This window comes from Cryptomeria japonica, chromosome 7 (assembly GCF_030272615.1).
Source record: "Cryptomeria japonica chromosome 7, Sugi_1.0, whole genome shotgun sequence".
NCBI lineage: Eukaryota > Viridiplantae > Streptophyta > Pinopsida > Cupressales > Cupressaceae > Cryptomeria > Cryptomeria japonica.
Window position 1 is genome coordinate 22,345,973 of NC_081411.1, and position 14,841 is coordinate 22,360,813.

The following is a 14,841-nucleotide window of genomic DNA, read 5'->3' on the forward strand; positions in this document are numbered from 1 at the left end:
ATACCTTGTACAGATATATGATGACCAAGGACTATTCCTTCTTCCATCATTAGAAAACACTTTTCACTATTTAGAGACAAGTTGTAGTCTTCACACCGCTGCAAAACTTTCTTCAAATTATCCAATGCCTGATCAAATTTAGAACCATAAGTTGTAAAGTCATCCATATAAATCTCCATTATGTCTTGAGAGATATCAGAAAAAATACTGATGACCACCCTTTGAAAAGTGGTTGGAGCATTACACAACCCAAAAGGAAGAACAAAATATGCATAAGTGCCCCATGGACAAGTAAATGTTGTTTTCTCTTGGTCTTCAGGGGCTATTTGAATTTGATTATAGCCACTGAATCCATCCAAAAATGAAAAGCATTTCTTACCAGCAAGAGAATCTAATACCTGATCTACAAAGGGTAGTGGAAAGTGATCCTTTCTTGTGGCTAAGTTCAAGGCTCTATAATCAACACATACTCTCCATTTGCCTCCTTTTTTAGCAACTATCACCAAAGGTGATACCCATTGACTGTCAGAAATAGGATAAATAAATCCAGCTTTCAACAATTTCTGCAGTTCTTCTTTAACTATCTCTTTCAGGGCAGGATTGACTCTTCTTTGAGGTTGTCTAAGGGGACAACACTCATCCTTTATATAAATGCGATGTGTACAAACTGCTGGATCAATTCCATTCATATCCTTGTAATCTCATGCAAAGGCATTTTTATGGAGTTTTAGCAAGTCTACCAAGCTATCCTTCTGAATATCTGCTATATTCTTGTTGATGTTCAAATATTTATTCAATGCAGCCTCTATCTTGATAGTAAGATCAATCTAATTTATATCAGAAACATGAGAATATGACAACTCCTACGGCAACAAAGTATGCAAAATATCAGTGGCTGCAGGAAAGTCTAATCCTGCAATATTCGGAACTAGTTCTTGCAATTCTCTGTATTCTATTAATTCATTTGCCAGAACCTTATAAAGGATTGATTCCTCATCATATAACTACATGAGTGGTACTCGATTAATCATCATAAGATGACTAATAGAGTCTATCTCTTCAAATTCCTCTCCCAAAATAGGCCAAACAGCCTGCTGCTGCTCAAGCTGAGGTTGTGCAGGGGAATACAAAGCCAATGTTTTTGTGGAACTACCATCTAAGATAGTCATGTCTCTTGATCTACACCCAATATATGCATCTGCTATGGCAAGCCATGGTCTTCCCAAAATGACTAGATATCCCCCCAATGTTGCTTTTGGGGATAAAATCATAAAGTCTGCAGGGTACTCCCAAGAATCTAGTATAACCACTATATCTTCTATTATACCATCAGGTCTTACTGCAGAGCCATCGGCAAGTTGAAGAATTGTAGGTGTAGCCCTTAAATTATCTATCTCAAGATGTTTCATTACTTCCCTTGTCATCACATTAATGGTTGCTCCTAGATCAATTAAAACATTCTTTATTTGATTGCCATTAATGACTATAGTCACAACAGGACTGCCTGGATCAGAATATTTTGGAATAGCAACTTTTCCCAACATAATATCAGCTAATTGACCCATAACATGAATTGTTTGTAGATCCTTTTTCTTTCGGCTAGGTTTCTTTAGGCATGCCTCTCTCAATGCCTTACCATATATCGGAACATCCTTTATTGCTTGCAACAATGGAATCTTAACACAAATGTGCTTCAGTTGGTCAAGAATATCAAAGCTTTGTTGCTGTTCAGTTGAAACTTCTTTATCAAACAATCTTTGGGGAAATGGTGGTAATATTTGATTCTGAGGTATTACAGCATTAGGATCAGAGGTTGGCTGCTCTTCTGGTACTTCAGTAATAACTAGATGAGAGGGACTAGGCAGGGTTGTTCCAGATTGGAGGTGAATATCTTCCAATGATAAAGAATAGGCTGGATATTGGTTTGCATCAGCTGAATAAGCTGCTTGTTGCTACTGAGATTTAATATTTGGATTAGGCAACGGTTGAGTAGGTAGCTGTGTTGGCTTTGGGGGTGGGGCTGTGGCTACAAGAGGTGGCATTAAAGCAGGAGGTTGTGGCTGCTGATTAGGAGGCTGATATCCAGAGGATTGGGATGACCATGATGGGTTTCCCCTCCATTGAGAGTTAGGTTGCCAATTCCCCTGAAACTAGTTTGATTAGCAAATTGCTGTCCTTAGCCTTGTGATCCATACCAATGTGGATAATTACCAAAATTTTGAGAATATTGTGGTTGCCATTGGTTATTTGGTGCATAAGAATTACCACTATAACTAGAAAAGGAAAGTGGATCAGGTGGCATACCTTGTCTTGGAAAATTTGGTCTTCTTTGAGCAACATAGAAGACTTGTTCATCCTCCCCTTGAATTGGTTTGAAATCAGGTACTTCAACATTTGCAACCATTTTACATCTACAATCTTTCTTCCGCTACTTATAATGAGGACAGAATTCTGCAAGGAATGCATCAGCTTCCTCATGCTTCTTCTTAGTTGCCAATGTATCCAACTGAGTAGCCATATTATTTATAATGTCCTCTTTTTAATCTTTTAACAAATGACTAAGTTCCAACCTAGAAACTCCATTTCCAAATGATGATAATGGTGCTCCTGGCTTAAATCTCCTATTCTTCTTAGAAGTGGATCTGGAATATTTCTTACAAATCTGTTCTATTTCAACCCAAGTAACTTGTGTGATGTCACCTCCCCCCATGAGATCTAAGGAATCAGTGCATTCATCATTGATACCCCTCAAGAATATCAATTTGAGGGAATCTTCATTCAAGGTACTATGCTTGGACTTCTTGACACTAAACAAAAACCTTTCCAGATAATCCTCAAGGCTCTCATCTGCAGTTTGTGTCATCCTAAAGATGTCATCCCCATGCTGATCAATGCCTCTACAGTAGTCTTTATATTTTGCAAGAAACAACCGTTTCATCTCATCCCATGTATTGATTGTGCTACTACCCAAACTCATAAACCATCTCAAGGATGACTCTTTCAAAGTGGCTGGAAAATTTTTGAGTCTATGGGCATTTGTAGTATAGTCAAAACTCCTACAGAGAACATCAAACTCAAACAGAAATGTATCAGGATCCTTTGTGACCAACCCATAGAACTTAGGTAGTGAAGATGCTGGAATATTCTTGAGGTTAGCATTATCATGCTGGTCAGAGATGGGAAACTCAAATGTTGGACCAGGTGGTGGTGGTGGATTATTTCCACCAGGGTGTGGATTCCCTTGCATTGGACTTGTGGGGGTTATTACAATAGGCAACTCTTCTTCTTGTGTACCAAAAAGGAGCTGAAGATTATCTCCTGTAAATTCAGACTCAAGGTGATTCAAATTTTGTGGGTCTTGATACAACTCAGAAAAAGGGTTTATATCTGAAGAACTATCTTCTACTTGGGTAATATGAGTGGGTAAAAATCTACCTATGGCATCTCTTCTACGATTATACATGCAAATTCATAAAAGCCAAACAATTAACTAAAAACTAAAACAATCATAAAAGGCTCTTAGCTTGACACCATCCCCGGCAGCGGCGCCAAAAATTTCTACCCCAACATTAATAACAATAATATCTCTAACTGAATTCTCAATCCGAAGTTTGGATATTCATATGATAGAGTTTACTATTCTCATGGTTGGTGTTCATTTAGTTGTCAATCCAGGAACGTAAAACTTGAAATGGGTCTGCAAAATATATGCACTAAGCTCCTTGAATGATTATTCTCAATTACAGGAAGGAATAGGAATAAAAATCAGAAAGACTAAATGAAAGCTTTTCAAAGTGCTGTTGAAATGAATTAATGGAAATAACAGGACTAACTCTGTTCTGCCTTGGCTGCAGGAACAGTCAAAGGATCTGTTTCCAGTGGCTGCAGGAACATCCCAGTCATGAACTTCTACTGCAACTAAGTAAAATCTAACTTCAATAATCATACTTGGATGAGTGATATCAAACTTTCAATAAAGAACTCTTAACAGATCAGAATAACATGATTTTTATTTACTTCTTCCCGAAAGATGATTTCATATCAAAAAGATGGAAATCTAGAATACATGACAGAAAATGCTCAATCCTTTTCCATTCTGTCTAACCCAGAAAGAAGGGAGAGCTTATTTTAAATAGAAAAGACAATCTACAATAGATAACTACAATTACGCCCAGAAGAAAAGGCAGATCACTGCCAGACAAAGGGAATAACAAAGAGCTTGGCTATAGGAATTGTGGATCTGTAACTGAACCACAGTCCTTTGCACGCTGAAGAAATGTTTTACAAATTAAACATGTGCTAGCGTTAAACTCCCGTAATGAAGCGTACTGCTCTGATTATGCCTTAAATCGTGCTCGTTTGAATATCCTTTAATTTGACCTCCATCTCTCTGGTGTGATTCTCCAGTCCTTAGGCATGGAAGAGAATTCTTCACTGCAGCATCAATTATTACCTGCACTAAAACAGAAACAGAATACAAGGACATGCATATATGTATTTTTACTTTAACTAATACATTCATTAATTCACATATGAAATCATCCTAAATAATCTGCATATCACAAAGATAAACCATTTGGCTACAGGAATATATTGGCATGGCTGCAGGAAGAAATTGGCAAGGTTCAAACATGATTTCTTAAGTTCGGTTTTTAAAACATGGATTACATATAGTCAATGCATAATATTTTACTATCATAATGCAACCCAAAAGATACCAAAAAGACCTAAAAGTCCTGATAAAAACATGTCAATACACCGACTTATCAGTGAGGATAAGTTATGAATGGAATTCTCTGATAATATGAAGAATGAATTTGAGATGTCTATGATTGGGGAGATGAAATTTTTCTTAGGTTTGCAGATTAATCAAACTGATAAAGGTATTTTCATATGTCAAACTAAGTATGCTAGGGAGTTATTGAAGAAATTTGGTATGGAAAATTTTAAACCAGTTGTTACTCCTATGGTTACAAGTGAGAAATTGACTAAAATAGATGCATCAACGTTGGTAAATCCTACAAGGTACAAGTCTATGATTGGAGGTTTTCTATATTTGACTCAGACTAGACTAGATATAATTAATGCAATTTGTATTGTATCAAGATATCAGAGTGATCCTAGAGAGAATCATGAGAGTGCGGTGAAAAGGATTTTTAGGTATTTGCAAGGAACAACTGAATATGGTTTTACACTATGTGCATATACAGATGCAGATTGGGTTGGAGATGTTGATGACTAGAGGAGAACATCCAGTGGAGCTTTCTTTCTTGGAAGGAAACTTATTTCATAGGTCAACAAGAAGCAGTCATGTACCTCTTTATCTACTGCTGAAGCTTAGTATGTTGTTGCTGCTACTAATTGTACACAAGTTCCATGGATGAAGCAAATGTTGAAGGATATAAGGGTGGATTGTAATGAACTGGTAGTTAGTCACTATGATAACTCTACTGCTATTGACATATCAAAGAATCCGACATTTCATTCTAAGACAAAGCACATATCTATCAAGTGCAAATTTTTGAAGGAAAAGGTAGAAGCAAATGAAGTCAGACTGGTTTATGTGAACACTAAAGAGTAGCTTGCAGATATCTTCACTAATCTCTTGCTTAAGGAATCATTTGAGTACTTCAGAGATAGATTGGGGGTTTATGCCCCTCTGATAGAGACTTGAGTGATGTTGATTGGGATCAGTCCAGTATGCATTTACAAAGCTACAAAAGGATTAGAATGTCATGGAAAGACACCAACATAAGAAGCAAGTTCAAACGTTAGTGTTAGCAACAAGACTATCCTAAGCAAGCATATAAAGAGAGATATTAAACATGAAATGGAAAACATGCAAATATGAAAGAGATAAACTACACTCCTCCAAATGTTAACCAAGATGTTCATAGCCGCTCCTCACTTGTTCCTCTCCTCTCCAAGTTTCACATGAGTGTAGCTCTCAGCTTTGCACTACTATGGAAGTCTTATGGAGATTCAAGATTGAAGATGATTATGAAAATATGCAAATGTAAGCTAAGAATGAGAAAACACGAGTTAATTAAGCTATTATCAATTTTAACCAAAAGACAATGTGGATTATGATTTTACTCTAAAATTCTCTCTCAAATTCACTATAACTTAGATGCATACAAGATTTTTGGATTATGAATTATGAAAGAATGGGCTCTATTTATAGGTAAAATAGAGAAATGGATGGTTGAGATTTAGTAATCTCAACAAGGGTTAGGATTGATGGGTTTATGATCCATGTGAGGGTTTTCAATCCAATCCCAAGATGACAAATGTCATCATAAGATGGGTTGAGAGGAGAGGGAAGAAGCATTAAATGCTTGACATGACTTGAAGGTTAACTTGGGAGGTAAGGTTAGTGTTGAGTTGAATGAATAAAACCATTATCCAATAAATAATGCCTTTATCCAATGGATAAACTCTTGTGCAAGAGTTAGTGGGGATAACCATGGTCAAAGCAATAAATGCTTGAAGAGACCCATGAGTCAAATAGAGGTTGAATTAGAGGGAAAGTATCTAACCATGTGGGCGAGTGGAATTAACCATAAATGGTTATGTAAGAGCCATTAATGGTCATGAGAGAGCCATTAGTGGTTTGGAAGACTTTAGGGGTTAACATGTTGAATACATAAAGCATTAAATGTTTTTCAAAGACTTTGAGGCTTTGAGAAGTGACTTCAAGTTGCTTAGGAATGTGACAATATTTAGGAAATGGGATTAGGCTAAATAGGAATGATTAGAAGAATTAAGAAAGTGGTTAGAAGAGTCTAGAAGGGGATTTAGGATTGCAAGTGGGTTTGGTAGGTGACAGAAAATAAGATTTTAAATAAAATAAAATTAATTTATTTCAATTGTGGTTGCAACTTGCATTTGTAGGAGAATGCAAGTGGGGGGTAGTTTAGGGATTTAAATAAATGTTTATTATTTATTTAAAAGAGGAAAGTGGGGGTTTAAATTAAATAAATATGATTTATTCATTTAATTGGTTTAGAGTGTGGCTTAATGAATTAGTTTAAATAAATTGAATAATTTATTTAATTAATAGGAGAAGGGGTTGAGGATGAATTAATTAAATATTAATTTAATTAATTGATTATTGATTATTGATTTTGAATCATAGCACCCCTGTCGAGACTAGGTCATTATGATAAATGTCTGTTGTAGTCTAGGTTTGCCATGATCGCTTACCTGTTGAGACCTGAAGATACTTGATCAAAGTATCTATTGATAGTCTAGGTTGAAACTTACAAAAATTTGAAACAAAACAACTGATGATGTGTTGATGCATGTGTGTAGGAGGATCTTTCTGTCTTATAGATGCAAGAGCGACATCGTGCCACACAGCAGCTGCGAGAGCAGTTGACGGAGGTAGAGAGAGATTGCATTGCGGCTATGATGTATCTTCCTGTGATTTGGACGAATCGTGGACTGATGACAGCACTGACTGAGCATTGGCATAGTGAGACATGTACCTTCCACCTGGCGATGGGAGAGATGACAGTTACCCTAGAGGATGTGTGGAGGATACTACATATTCTGATCTGAGGGGAGCTAGTGACCTATGATTGAGGACTAGGGACAGCAGCGGTGCAGAGGATTTTTGTGGATGATGTATATATTGAGGATGGTTCGATACCTTAGGAGGACATAGCAGCACTATATGAGTCTTTACTAGCAATTTTATCAGGGATCGTCGGAGGTTTATTGTGTCTGGATCGATGTTCTCATGGATTGGCCGTTGGTTGGGGCCAGGTGATTGAGCAAATGATGACAGGGGACTCGTTGTGCCTGGGGACCATGTGTGTTAGCACATGTGTATAGGGAGCTACATGAGGTGGCATATCAGGAGGCGAGATCACTAGGAGTAGGGTTCACATTGCTACATGTCTGGGCGTGGGAGCATTTGCCAGTCACACGATACGTCTGTTTGAGATTCAGGGTGATAGATCATCCCTAGGTATACATTTATGGAGGGATGATGAGTCAGCCCCACCTGGGGAAGTTAGAGTTTTGCCAACGGGTGATAGATAAATTCACCATGAATACGACTCAAAATATAACAGACCCATTCCGCTTCGTCAAATGTGGGAAAATCCATGAATTGGGTGAAACCCTTCCTTTGCAAGTGGGAAAATTCTGGTTTCAATTGGTTATCCATGATCAAATTCTTAATGCAAACACAGGATAACTCATAATCCCCAAGCTCCTCGATGTCGCAGTGAATGTATGCCCTAATGTCTTCAGTGTGAAGAACACCAAGGCAGATGCTTGAGAAGGCTCCCAATGGTTCATCCAAAAGAGATTTGAAGGGGTGCTTCTTTAATTCAAGATGAGGGTGGTTCTTGATTTACACCACCAAAGGAGTATCGACATTGGATAAAGAAGCCATGATAAAAAAAGTGTCAAAACTAGGGTTTCTGCTAACGGAAAATACCTTATGAAACTGTCGGAAGATGAAATTGCTTTCGAGAGAAAATGCTCACACAAATCGCCTTGGACTCTTGAATACTTTGGAAATCTCTCTTCTAAATGCTTGATCACTTTGTGAAGAAAATAACTTAACTTTCCCCTTTTTATTGCTATTATTAACCCTAATTTTTCACTGTCATAAATGCTACCAAGAAGTTTTACTGGGTCACATAGTCTGCGAGTAGGTTCTGGTAAGCACTTGAAATTGCCTAAGTATCCATCCGCAATCAAAATTCTCTGACTACATATCCAATCCGGGGTATTTGCATGATCTTCAATGATTTGCCTACCCCTAAGGCAAAGTGCCTTAGTTATTGGTTGTTCCTACTTCCGGTGCAAGACCTGATGACTCTACCGGGTGTTCTGTCGATTGTGTATTTGATCTCCTTACCCATATTTTCTCATGTTGTTTTTTGATATCTTCCACCTTCTCCTTTCCTTTCTCATCTACATTTCTATTAGTTATCGATGGGTTCTTACTTTTGTAGTATTTAGCAATATGTCCAATCTTGTTGCATGCATAACACACAATATTGTTCTTCTGATTTTCTTTGTTAAACCCTTGGTTTCCTTGATTTCATTTTGATCTGCATTGGTTAGCCATATGTCCAAATTTGCTACATGCATGACATCTTACATTTTCAAGACCGATGAATGATGCATTGTTCTGATTATTCCTATTTTTGCACTGACTTGCTATATGACCATATTTATTACAAACAAAGCATGTACCATTGAATTTGTGAGCATTAGGTTGTCTTACCAGTGATTTCTGGTTTCGGTTGTTGGTCTGATTCTTCTTTTGACCTGATTAATGATCTTGTTGTGCAGAGATGGAGCTTTCTCCTTCTTCATAACCAATACCTCTCTTGTCATTAGCATCTCTCTGACTCTTCAATAATTCATCAAGTTTTGCAGAGCTGTCTTTGAACTTGTCCTTGTATTCATTTGCAGTGACTACGTCATCTCTCATGATTATAATCCATCTCTCAAGTTCCTGTTCATTGTTCCGAGATTGGGTCAACTCAAGTTCCAGCATGTCATTCATATGTGTCAGTCTATTGCATTCATCAGATCTGTCCTTCAATGCTTGAGCTAGTTTTTCTTTATTATTCTTTATGTCTTCAATTTCCTTTCACATCTCATTCTTCAAGACACTGTTCTCCTGAGTGAGATTCTGACATTGATCCTTCATAGCATCTTCCTCATCACTATTCTGATTTTGCAATTGATCACAGAGTTCCTTCCCCTTAGCTTGAACAACTAAGAGATTTCCTTGCAATGGAATGATGTGTTCCCTGGCTTGCATTATTTCATTCTTTAGTTTACTATTTTCCATCTTCTCATTGTCAAGATCCTCAAGAGCAAGTTGAAGTTGTTGCTGTAGACCGATTTCCATTATTCCAAATTTTGGATATTCTTCAAGTGGTTAAACTTCTTCTGAGGAACTAGCTTTGATACCAATTGTTGGAATCCAAGAACACAGAGAGGGGGGGGGGGGTGAATCAGTGTTCTACCGGTGATGTTAGATTTGAACTTATTCCTTCTGAATCGGTTAACAATAAATAAAGTTAAAATGAATAAACCAAATAACACATAAAGAAGCAACACCATCCAATATTTATATGTGGGAAACCCTGCAAAGGGAAAAACCACAGTGGGGATGAAACCCACAAAATCTATATACTTGATCAAGGTATACAAATATTACATTGAAGGGATTGCACATGCAATCAGGCCAACTGCTTAGAGCTCACTGCTCAAATAGAAGTCTCACTAACTTACACAATATTATAAAATGATTACAAACAAAAATGAACTCATAATATGCATCTAATCATGTTGGGTAAGTTCTGGTTTAAGCTTTGTTAACCCTCACTATGTACTCGTTTTGTTGATGCTCTATTCTGCTACTGGTTTAGACTGTGCATGTGAAACTGCACACAAAAGTTTCCTTTCGCTAACCAAAAAGCATATCATCGATCTCTGATTAATTCTGAACCAAAATCGTAGCCTATATGTTATCTGATCTATCGCTGAAAGGATATCCTTAAATACCCTTCTAACTATAGTGGTGGAAAAACGGTGAATGATAGATCAAGAGGAAACTACCCTTTCCATCAAAGAGAGAAGAGAGTCTCATTATTGATTACCCTTCAAACAATTTTCACTATGTTACATTTGGAAGAGGAGAGGATAATTCACTAGATTTAATCTCTCCACACGAAGATGGTAGATTGAATCCTGAACGAATTGCGAATGATAAGTTGATCCCCTCTTCCTTGTTTGGAAATGGAAAGGAATTGATTGAATTATGTAATGCAAAAGTGACAAAAAACTGATTATAACTTGAGATCAGAATATGGGATAAACTTGTGCACTTGGATTTGGCAATAATATGTCGAGATGAAGTCACCCTGCAAATTTGAGGAAAAGTTGCCCGGACCGTGGCGGGAATGTACATGGTCCTCCGAAAAATCTGTGAAACAAAAAAGGTTTTTCCACCTCTGCAAATGAAGCCCAGATCCGAAAGTACAACTGCGCACCTGCAACCTACACACAGAAAAGAGAGAAAAATGGGTTGGGATTGGGGGTTTGCCTTTAGGTCAAACCCCAATTTTGGAATTAACTAAGTAATGAAAGAAAGTACTTGCAAGTAAATGTAAATGGAAGACTGAATTGTAAATCACCTCAAGGGAGGTTGTGATAGAAATGTTGATAGAAGTGCTTCTGTGGAATTGAATGTTGAAATCAACCTCCTCTTCAATGGTTGAACCCTTGACTTGAATGCAACACCTAGCCTTGAAGGGAGACTTGAGAATGCTCAATGCTGGAAAGGGATGCTTGAATGCTTGAATGCTCTTGAAATCTCAATCACTCATGCAACTTGAACTTATCCAAGTTCAACTTTTCCAACTTATGCAAATGAGAGGACAAATGCCACTTAAATACATGTTAGTGGATTTGATTTTTGTCACAGGCCGACATCGGGGGAGTTTCCCGTCTGATGCACAACCAACAATGCAACCCTAGGAAGGGTCATGCCTCAAAATAGGGCAGGGAGAGGGGTGCCATGCCCCTGTCTTAGAAGGACAAGGGCACCATGCCCCTATCCAAGACCCCTTTCTCCAGGGAAGAGTGTGGACGGGGTGATGTAGAGGCCAAGGAAGAAGTTGTTTATGTCCTGGGGGGACAAGGGTGCCACGCCCCTTTCCTACCCCTTTCTCCAGGGCAGAGTGCGAACGAGGTGATGCAGAGGCCAAGGAAGAATCAGTTTTTGAGGGCTTAGCAATCTCCAGTCTCCAATCGGGCTAGAGGTTTCAAACTCACGTGCGTGAGGACCCTAATGCAGTTGAAAATTGCTAGGGTTGCAATTTATGACAGTACACTAACTTTTTACCATGTCGGCTTCAATAAAAAATATAATCCCGTTGGCTGCCAGATCACAAGGTATTTCATACTTAATCCTGATGAAGATGTTGACCTTCACACATTACCAAAAATTCCTTGAAAGAAATTATCGAGGCCACAAAATCTCATAGCTGGGTCCTATCCATAACTGGGTTCCAAATACACGTTATTGGGATGATGACTTAACCGATTGTGAAGCAAAGTGAATATTGGTTGAGTGTAGTAAGTATCAGTTAACCCAATCAAAGAAAAATGATAAATTAATGAATCTCGATAAAGAATATCAACACCTGGAGATGAGTTGCCATCAATGACAACCCAAAATACCATTAGCCCTTGCCGGATGAGTGTCAATTGCCAACACATACACATACACATACATATACACATACACATACACATACACATACACATACACATACACATACACATACACATACACATACACATACACGTACACCTACACATTCACATACACATACACATACACATACACATACACATACACACTCACATACACACTCACACACACATACATATACATGCATACATGCACACACACATATATACATATACATATATTTACACATACATATATACATATATGTACGTGTGTGTGTGTGTGTGTGTGTGTGTGTGTGTGTGTGAGAGAGAGAGAGAGAGAGAGAGAGAGAGAGAGAGAGAGAGAGAGAGAGAGAGATTCTAGTATTTTGTTGATGATTTCTTGGTATTTCTATAAAAATAAAAAAATACTTTAAATATTTTAAATATACAATATTATATATTAAGGTCTTAGTTTATATATTATAAAAATGCTCTAGTAAAGGTATTGTGAGACTAAAACTTAAATTTTTCCTTGGACAAAATCCTTGATAATATTATTCTAGTTATAAAAATTAGTGAATGGGTTGAACAAGTAGGCTAAAATGCATTGTTAATCAAACTAGATTGTGATAAAGCATATGAAAAAATAATTTTGGATGCAATTGTTGGATTTTGGGTGCTCATGTTTGATTTCATTTTGAATATGCCAATTCTCACATAGTGGTTAATAATTTAATACTTAATTATATCCCAAGTTACAACACCCATTATATAGAAATGCCCTCTACCACCCTTTTAATATGTGTTTACTAGTGATGCTTTGGGTTATGTATTGTAAAGAGAAGATCATATGTAGATTATATATAGTATTTCCATTTCAAAAAATATTCTTGTGATTAATTCACATTTTGTTGATGATAGCTTGTGTGTAGGGGAAAAAGCGAGACTAGGTTAATCATGCCCTAATCCTACCTTTTGACACACATTACGGAATACGAAAGAGCCTAGAGATATCGCACAATTGGCTACTTCTTTTGGTGAAAGAGAGAGCCACGGGATATCTATTAGGATTTCTATTCCCTTGTTGAAATTGTAAGATCAAGTAATGCAAGTTCAAACCCTAATCCCAAAATGCAAGTATGAACCAATAACAAGATTGTAGAATTGAGATTAAACAATGAACAACTGTAAGTACAAGGATGAAATAAGGATGCAGATATGTACCCGGAGTCAAAATCGGACTGAAAATGTTCGGGACGGGAGCGCGGGCGCCACTGTCCTGAAAACTGCACCGGAAACCACTGTTCTGCACTCTGAAACACTGTCTGGAAACTGTCTGCAAACTGTCTGTCCGGAGGACCAGGGCGCCCAGCGCCTCTGTCCCAGGGACCAGGGCACCCAGCGCCCCTATCCTGGCAGGACCAGGGCGCCCAGCGCCCCTGTCCTGGTCTCCTGCTCTGCAATTTCACACAGAGTGCTGTTCCAACCTTCTCTCTCCAGATCTGTATCCCGCGGCGTCGTCCGAATCCCGAAACCTGCAATAATATCTGAAAATGGGGGAGGGGCGGCTATATAGGGTTTTGCCTTAGTCAAACCCCCGCTTCGGTGATTTCCACCTCCACGAATAGCCAAGTTGTTTTGTAAACTGTATTGTGTGTGCAGACCTAGTGTGTGTGCAAGGTCCAAAATGCAAGAAAGCAAACTAGAGCAACCTAGAAAGTAAACCCTAATTGCTTGCAAATGATAATGTAAATGCTCTAAATCAAGATGCAATGTGATCTAAAGCATGAATAAATGATGTATCAAAGCTTATGCAAAGACATGAAAACAACATGAAATCATACCCAACCCTCAAGGGAGGAGTACAAGCCAATCTTCAGTCGGTAATCTCCTATTGTTCTTCAATGTCTTCCAAGCCCTAAGTGGATGAATGAATTTGATAAATGCTTGATAGAATGATGTTGAATGTTGTTGAAGTCCTCAAAGATCTGCTCTTTGGCTGCATATGAAGTTCCTGGAAACAAAAATCCCATCCTTCCAAATGAAGAAAGAGAGCTCTTATGTATGAAACCCTAGGTCGTAAATTCATATTTTGGCCGACCTAGAGATTGAATATCCCGCCAATTTCTTGGGGTTAAGCTTTATTTTATGATTGGATCGTGCTCCTAAAATTTCGGGAAAAATGTCCGGGACCATGTGCACCGGGCGCCACAGTCCCGACAACTTTTCACCAAATTTTCAGGGCCGTCGGATATGATGATTTTAAAGAGAATCCCGAAGTTACAGGTGATTTCGAGATGTTTTGACCCCGAAACCAAACCCCCAAGTTCGGAATAGGACTTAATTAGGGTTTTTGATTAAGTGGTATATTGAAGGAATAAAATGCGAAGGGCGCGCTTTAGTGAAAAGGGCCCAACTTTATGATGATGAAATAGGACCTTAGACCTAATTAATTTGATTAATTAAGTGCTTAAGGAGAAATGCAATGCAGAATGTAAAATGCACTAAGGCGGGTGCTAAACTAGGTGTGAAATTGTACCACCCTAGCGAGTGCGTACAATTTACGATGCTACATTTAGCCCCCACTTTAGCGGTCATATGAGTACTACGTGCATATGC